Source organism: Mytilus edulis, chromosome 10, assembly GCF_963676685.1.
Source record: "Mytilus edulis chromosome 10, xbMytEdul2.2, whole genome shotgun sequence".
Classification (NCBI taxonomy): domain Eukaryota; kingdom Metazoa; phylum Mollusca; class Bivalvia; order Mytilida; family Mytilidae; genus Mytilus; species Mytilus edulis.
The window spans coordinates 50,054,943-50,063,107 of NC_092353.1; the positions used below are offsets into that span (position 1 = coordinate 50,054,943).

Sequence of the window (8,165 nt, forward strand, 5' to 3'; positions counted from 1 at the left end):
TGGTTCGTTATCCCAAGCAGTCGTATGTAATTCATCACAACAGTGTAAAAACACGTGCTTAAGACAATAAGATGATAGTTTGTTCATGTTCAGTTGTAGTCGTAGTATCTTCAAGTAAATAAGGCACTGTCTCTGGCTTGAAGTAACAGCTTTCACCGCAAGAAGCTGATCAGCTTTAGCAAATGATAATCTCCATTCTATTTCTGAATGAGAGCTGTGACGATGTGAAACTGGAACCATGTGACAACCACAAAAAAATTTCTTTAATAGTATCAGAACTCAACCAGCCATTATGGCGCGTTCGTTGTATCCATTTTTCAGCAACATCCGGCCACACCTCGCATGGTATAGAAAACACTTAAATTATCAGTTGGATGATATAAAATGTTTCCACTTTTTGCCCGTTCGAGAAGAGGTTGGTGAGAATCTTGAAAGATCTTGAAAGGCTATTTATATATATTTTTCTTTGACGCCTTACGCAGGAAGGCATCAAAGCAAAAAAATTAAATAGCCTTCCAAGACGTCATAATTATTAGAACTAAGGCGGCAATATGAATTATTGGATTATAAGAATATTCACGTCAAAACGTTTAGACAAGTAACCGAAAATGGTGAAGATTTCACTCAATGAACTTTAAATGTGTTTTTTTCAGACCATTTAAATGTAGTGTAAGGTACCTAAAAAAGATTCTAAGGGGCTTCAAAAAGCGGGACAGAAGGACGAACGGACTCACAGTCCAGAAAACAAATGCCCCTTTACTATCGTAGGTGGGACATACAAATCAGAAAGAAACTAATCTAATCTAAACCAGAAAAGAAAACGTGCAATAAAATTAAACTAGTAGCATGTTAAAGATGAAACTGAACAAAACGGGCGCTATCTTATTGCTTATTGCTTTACAGATAGAGTTAAATTAAAGAGCATCAAATGATGGTACATAAAACCTGAAACAGTCAAAATTTAAAGAGAAAAAATCTTCCATTAAAGACATCAAAATATTCCCAAAACTGTGAAATTGTGTGATCATTAACACTCGGATATGTACCGGCCCTCAACAGCATAACAAGTAGGAATCAACTGTATTTTAAAATTCGTGACACGAAATCTCTACACGTACTTAACAAAACCCAAAAAAAGACTTTAAATTCTAACAACCGAAATTTAATTTCAGTCTGTGTATCGTCTATGTCAATCTCTTACACGTCCCCCATGATAATAATCCCACAATCACATTTGGATTCGTTATAACAAGCTAAAGAATTAACCGTATTTTACGAAAATTCGTTTGAAAGTGCATTCACCTGCACAATCGTAATGAATTTCACTGTATCATAAATATATGCAAATCTGACTTGAAATATTCCAAAATCAATAAATATCATGTAAATAAGTAAACACATGTTACCATGCTTTACGTGGATATAAATATGTTATTTACAAAAAAACACATTCTGGATGAAATAAGAAACCTATCCATATGGTAACGAACCGAACTTTTTATCGGAATAAAATTAGCAAAAAGTAAGTGCGACCTTTTTAATATATTAACACTAGGATTGTTTTTAAACTGGGTTTTTGGTATTACTTCCTTTAGAATACACGTGCTTATGCAAATATACAAATGTTTCCACCGTGTAAAAAAAATAATAAATTACCAGTAGTGAGATTAGAATTTTGATGAAGAAACCGGCAAAATCAAAGTATACATGTATCTGGTTTTTTTTAGGGTACGTTTTTATTCATTTAGATAAATCTCGACATACCTTTATTGTCCTATAAAATGAAGTCTTTCATTTTAATCTTATAAAAGTCAAACAAAATGTTTGACTATGTTGACATTTTGATCTATTTCTTTCTTCGTTATGAATTTACATATGTATTAAAGAATGATTTTGACTAAGCATTGAAACGTAGAACTGTTATTTATCTATTTGTATAGTGTAGACATATATAATTGTTTAATGTTGTCTATCTGTCTTTATATTTTATAGAGGACCATGTAGTAAGTTCTGTGTCTGATCCTTTTTATCATATATGTAAAAGCAAATAAAATAAGTTTAGACGGAAGAGGGGCGAAAGATACCAGAGGGATAGTCAAAACTCATAGATCGAAAAATAAACTGACAACGCCATGGCTAAAAAATAAGAACACAAACAGACAAATAACAGTACACAAGAAACAACACGAACACCAACAAAAACTTTGGGGTATGCTCAGGTGCTCCGGAAGGGTAGGCATGAATGTATATATATTCTAGACTGCAAAGAATTATTTAGAAAATGAAATTACTTTTATCCTGAATAAATCGATTTGAATTTGAACATATTCAAGACGTTCAGATTAATAACCACAAGGGAACTACCATTTAACTTCAAAGAAGGTGGGGATCATGTTTTTTTTTCTAAAACAATAATATTATGATCCCTAAATTAATAAAAACAAATAATCAAGCCAAGCAGATGCACGCAAAAAATCTCAGTGACTAAGACAAAAAACCGTAACCCTCTCCCCCTTTTTAAGTTCAAAAGTTAAATGGCTGCTCAATATAAGTCATACAGAAAAAAAGGTAAGGGATAATTAATTAACAAACAACATATTAAGTGAAATTTGTTTGGACATAGAACACTGTGCTACATTTTTGTTTGTCTGATTGCAGTTCTGCATCAATGAAAAGCTACATTGTTATTTGTCTGATTGCAGTTCTGCATCAATGAAAAATGGAACGAAACATACCTCAAAGTCAAGGTCATTAACGAGGTTAACATGTAAACGTGCTATCCGTAAACTAGCTAGCAGTAAGTATAATGAGTTTACATCATATGATTGACAGGAGACCGTGTAAAATGGCGGGAAATTTGAAAAAAAAAGCGATATTTTTTTTAATTTGGTGCCATGTCATAGGGCCACATAGGGATATATTATCTAAAATGATGGGGAAACTCGATCCGTTTCTGTACTATCTTTTCGTTTTAACAGACATATTTATCAAATTGTATCTATAACACAAAATAATAAAGCGGAATTATCAAATACTAGACAAACTTATCGGAATCGAATACCTACTGGGATTCATTGTCTAACAATTAATAATATGTGGTAAGACTTATTTAATCAAAGTTCGTCACATCGTTGTGCTCAAGTCTGACTCGTTTCGTACTTTATACAAGCATTCACCACCGAGTTAAAAAGTTTGGATAGCCAAAGCCGGATCGAGGATTTGTATAGCAGGAACCAATCATCTCCTCATAAGTGCACTGTATATATATATATATATATATAACTTGCACTTTACATTGTCTTTGAACACTTGCAAGATCTTAAAATAGTTTGTTCATGTTATATTACTCTCAATGAACTTAAATTGATTATTGGAAATCTCTTCGCATATATGCATCAGTAACTGCTACAACAACTTAAGATCATGGCCTTATTACATAAATCAATGACTTAACTTATTTCAATATGATTAAGTAATCCTTGTTAAGTTGTCGCAAATGCTAAAGTTCTTACAATTAGACAGCTTGTCGTAAGACTGCATCTAGGAGTCTATAGTTGCTTTGTACCACAACTAATAGGTCATTTTGAACTTAATTCATATCTCCGTTAAATTAGATAAGTTTTACATACCGAATGTCTAAGTAACTTATCATTTTAGATCATTTTGAACTTCATTCTTACGTTAATTAGTTAAGTTTTACCATAGAAGTAAAGTGTAACCATGGAAGTTAAATGATATAATACTTCCATGGTTTTACATACAATTTCTAAGCATGGAAATATTACGTCTATGGCATAAGAAACTTAACATTTACAGCCGATTGCAATGAGTATGTAGCTAAAGGTAATATCTTTGGTTAGCTTGCTATAGCTGAACCGCAAAGTCATTGTAAGATAAGGTATACTACCCTGCTTTCGAAGTAGCTTAGTCCTACAGACAGATAGATTGGTTATCTGTCGGACTAGTCTACTCTTAACGGAGGTTAGTTTACCTAACCTAATTATGACTTCATGGTTCAGCTAACAAGCAACCTAACCAAAGATATTATCTTTAGCTTCATACTCATTGCAATCAGCTGTAAAGGTTATTTTGAACTTCATTCATATCTCCGTTAAATTAAATAATTTTTGCATACAATGTCTAGACGTTATTAACATTTTAGATAAACTTGTTATATAATTGGTATGGGTTTAAATCATGATATCCGCCGATTGAAAGTCCAATGTATATAAACCTTTGCCTTGCTGACCTATATTAGAATATATCAAAGTTCAATTTTCGTCTCCTCTTAAATTACTTTTTTACTTTTTTTCTGTGAAGTGTTTTACAAACAATATTTTTTTCTTTGATCGTTGTATAAAATATCTTTGGTGGCCGGTTAATGTTGTTTCGCGTTTTTGCCTTTTCGCCTTTTCTGATTTCTGCATTTTTGCCCATAAGAATACGAAAGGCGAAAACGCGAAATGGCCACCATAATTATATGCCGATTTCATCCGAGTTGATTTCTGAGATAATTTGTACATACAGTAATACAATATTTAGGTTAACTTTATAAGAAATAATTAGTTTGTTTTCACTTTGCAGGATTTGGTAGGTTGTTGTGTGTAAGGGACCCTTCTTATTGTGGAGACGGATGGCAGTATGGAAATATAACTAAAACTTGGATATGGATGGGTTAAAGAACTTTAAACAAAATTCTGAAAAAAATCAAATATAAAGAAAAAGAAAAAAAGAGATGCATTGTGTATAAATTGCAAATTTACATGTAGCTAAAACATCAAAAGAAAAAGTTAAAATGAATAAAAAATATCATTAACAGCTAATTCCTAATGCATGTAGAACAAAACATTGGTTAGCTTGCTTGCTTTGTTTGTATATTGTAAAATCATTAGAATAACACCCAATTAAATTCAAATACAATATATGAAGTTTAAACTATGCCTATATATATTGTTTAAAGATGTCAATCTTATTTACAAAGCTTGTATAAACAATTATACAAACAAAGCAAGCAAGCCAACCAAAGTTTTGCTTTGCAAGCATTAGGAAATCAGCTGTAACATTATTTTAGTTAAAACAAAAGGGATGGGAATAATGAAATAAAAATAAAATATATGTGGTTGTCTAAACGATGTTTTTGTCTGTTGATTGTCATGCAGTTGATATTGTTATTGTGAGCGGTCAATACCTAATCCTTACATAAGGCAGTGGTGTAAAAAAAGGCGGAATAACATAAATGCTTGTCTTCATGAAGTTGTCGACGTGTGCTTAACAGAGTCGAATACTTGAAAATGATGAGAAATGTTTATAATAGTCTCAGACCAAAGGAACAACCAGAAAACAACAAAAAATCCTCGACTTGCATAGGCGGATTCAAAGTGGGGTGTCCGCCTCCATTTTTTTTGGGGGGGGGAAATTGGTTGATTATGTAAGGAATCACTGAAGCATGACTGGAGCCCCCCCCCCCCCCTTTTATGAAAAGTTTTGGATCCGCTACTGACTTGGTACGAATATAAATTCATTTTAGCTAATCTGCCTTTCTATTGACATAACAACTATTAAGGACAAACAGAACTGTTCAGTCAGGATTCTACTTCGTCAAAATTATCTCCCCATTACGCCAGTTCATTTTCACAATCGTAGAAATGGAGGCCATTGTAGGGATGACGCGCTGCCAATTTTGCTCTTGAAAACCGATAAATTCAGTGGTTGAAGATTATAAACCCTAGTTATCACACACAAAAAATTGTATTTTTTCGAAGATAAGTAAGTAAGCAAGTAAGTAATTTTTATTGGTTTAAAATCCAAAATTACAGGATTGATACCAAGACAATACAAATTTGTTATACACAAACATACAAACATATATATATCATACCAATTTCATAAACATTATATGAGGAGGTGGTACCACAAAGTTATTTAGTGCTTAATAAAGCATTTCATGCATTTTCATCATCCAACTTAAAAAGACTGTCGTCAAGTAATTTTATTTAAAAAAATAGCTATTCGAACACACCTTCTCTGCTTTCGTGATTCATTAGATAGGTATTTCACTTGATCCATATATTTCACCTTTTCGTACTGTGATTTTTTTATGTTATAAAATCAACCTGTAGCTTTGATATATAGAAATGATAGAATCTGAAGCGATATGATATATAAAATACTCTTGTTTTGTACGTTTTAAAGACAAAATATGCACCCCAAATACGCCCTAACATAAAAAGGTGCACTCGATTTTCTCTTTTTGATACAATTGTTAACCATTTTGGGGAATTTTTTCTTGAGTCACATAATGGAACACGAAAATTACTGAACTTATAGATTGATATGTTCTCCGTCAGTGGTAAAAAAAAATAAAAAATCGGAGGTTCTGCATTTTCTACATCCAACTTGATAGATACCCATGTCCTCGACTCAATATCTAATTGTTCTGCATTATTATGTAATAGATAAATTGAAAACTTATTCAAATGGTGTTTTTAAAATAAAACATTTCGTAATTGAGAAGATAATTGTCATTTTATTTGTTTCTATTAACTTTTAAAATGTTTGTTACTATAGTAAACATTACAGTAAGCATTTATCGCCTTCTTTAACAAAGAGCATCGATTCTTTTGTTCTATTTCAACTGGGTTTCCGCCTGTGTGACCCTCAATTGAATAGAGATGTACCAGGCTTACTTTTAATGTCAGTCAGCATGGTAGATTAGGTCAGGTGAAGGATTGGCGGTTGACAAACAGGTTTAATCCCGCTACATTATTTATTCTGGTCTGTCCCTAGTCATGATCTTATTATATAGAGTATGGTTGTCTTTGGTTGGTATTTTGTTCATGCTGACGGGCTCGATTCGTAGCTTATTATAATATAAGGCAAACGCAACACACGGCAACCACCGGGTACCACGATTACCCAAGAAATACAAGAACAACATAATTTCCCAAAACAAACTAATATATCCCGATAACAAGATTTTTGACCGAATTAAATAACATTTGGAGGAGTGAACAATTAAATAAAACACATATACAGCTACTGCTGAAATGTTGTATTATACATGGAAGGTTCGCAAATGGTAAATTTAATAGAGTGTGTTTGCTTTTCGTCCAGTGGCAAACATTTCATCCATATTCGTTACAATAGAAAATTAACCACCTTTATTTTATTGTTTAGTCTAGTTCTCAGTCGCAAATCCCTGTAAATTTCTAGATGTTAAAGCCAAGTTCCTGGCAGAAAAATACACTCTGGTTCAATTTGTTTTGTTTATCATTTAAATGCAAAGTCAGGCAATGAATTGGTATTACAAATCATGTTTGTATATAGTTCAGAAAGTGTTTAAAGTTATAATACCTTTTTTTATGCCCCAATAAGTATGGGGCATTATGTTTTTCGGTCTGCTTCCGTTCGTCTGTCGCGCTTCAGGTTAAAGGTTTTGGTCAAAGTGGTTTTTGATGAAATTGAAGTCCAATCAACTTGAAACTTAGTACATAATGTTCCCTGCGATATGATCTTTCTAATTGTAATGCCAAAATAGAGTTTTTATCCCAACTTCACGGTCCATTGAACATACTAGAATGATAGTGCGTGTGAGGCATCTGTATACTATGGACAGATTTTTGTGTCAATAGTATGATAGTCCCAGGTTTTAATATGTTTTACTTTATAAACTATGGCAGCTGGACTTTTGGGAGAATTAACAATTTTGGCATTTGTTTAGAGACAGACTTGCTTAAAATCCTCTTAAAGAAGAGGGGCGAAAGATACAAGAGGGACATTCAAACTTATAGATCGTAAATAAACTGACAATGTCATGGCTAAAAAAGAAAAAGACATACAAACAATAGTACACAATACACAATATAGAAAACTATAGACTAAGCAACAAGAACCCCAATAAAAACTGGGAGTGGTTTCAGGTGCTCCGGAAGGGAAAGCGGATCCTGCTCCTCATGTGTTATGGTTTCAAATTTGAAACATTTATAAATTTAAAGGAACATGAAATTGCAAATAAGCAACATGACAGGTCGAATATTAAGGAGCTTTGAGTGAACTTTCAATATATTGACAATATTCTGGCAATTTGTATATAACAAACTACTTGTTTAAAATGATATAATAATGGTAGAAGAAATGGAAGAAATTTTCTGTTCAGACTGATAATC

General features: G+C 32.6%; 1 long non-coding RNA gene across 1 annotated transcript; it reads left to right on the forward strand.

Moving 5' to 3' along the window:
• Nucleotides 1-1,391: 1,391 nt before the first annotated feature.
• Nucleotides 1,392-5,129, forward strand: LOC139492475 (uncharacterized). Its single transcript, XR_011656853.1, has 3 exons — nt 1,392-1,522; nt 2,703-2,797; nt 4,585-5,129. It is a non-coding gene; the product is annotated as an uncharacterized lncRNA (long non-coding RNA).
• Nucleotides 5,130-8,165: the final 3,036 nt, after the last annotated feature.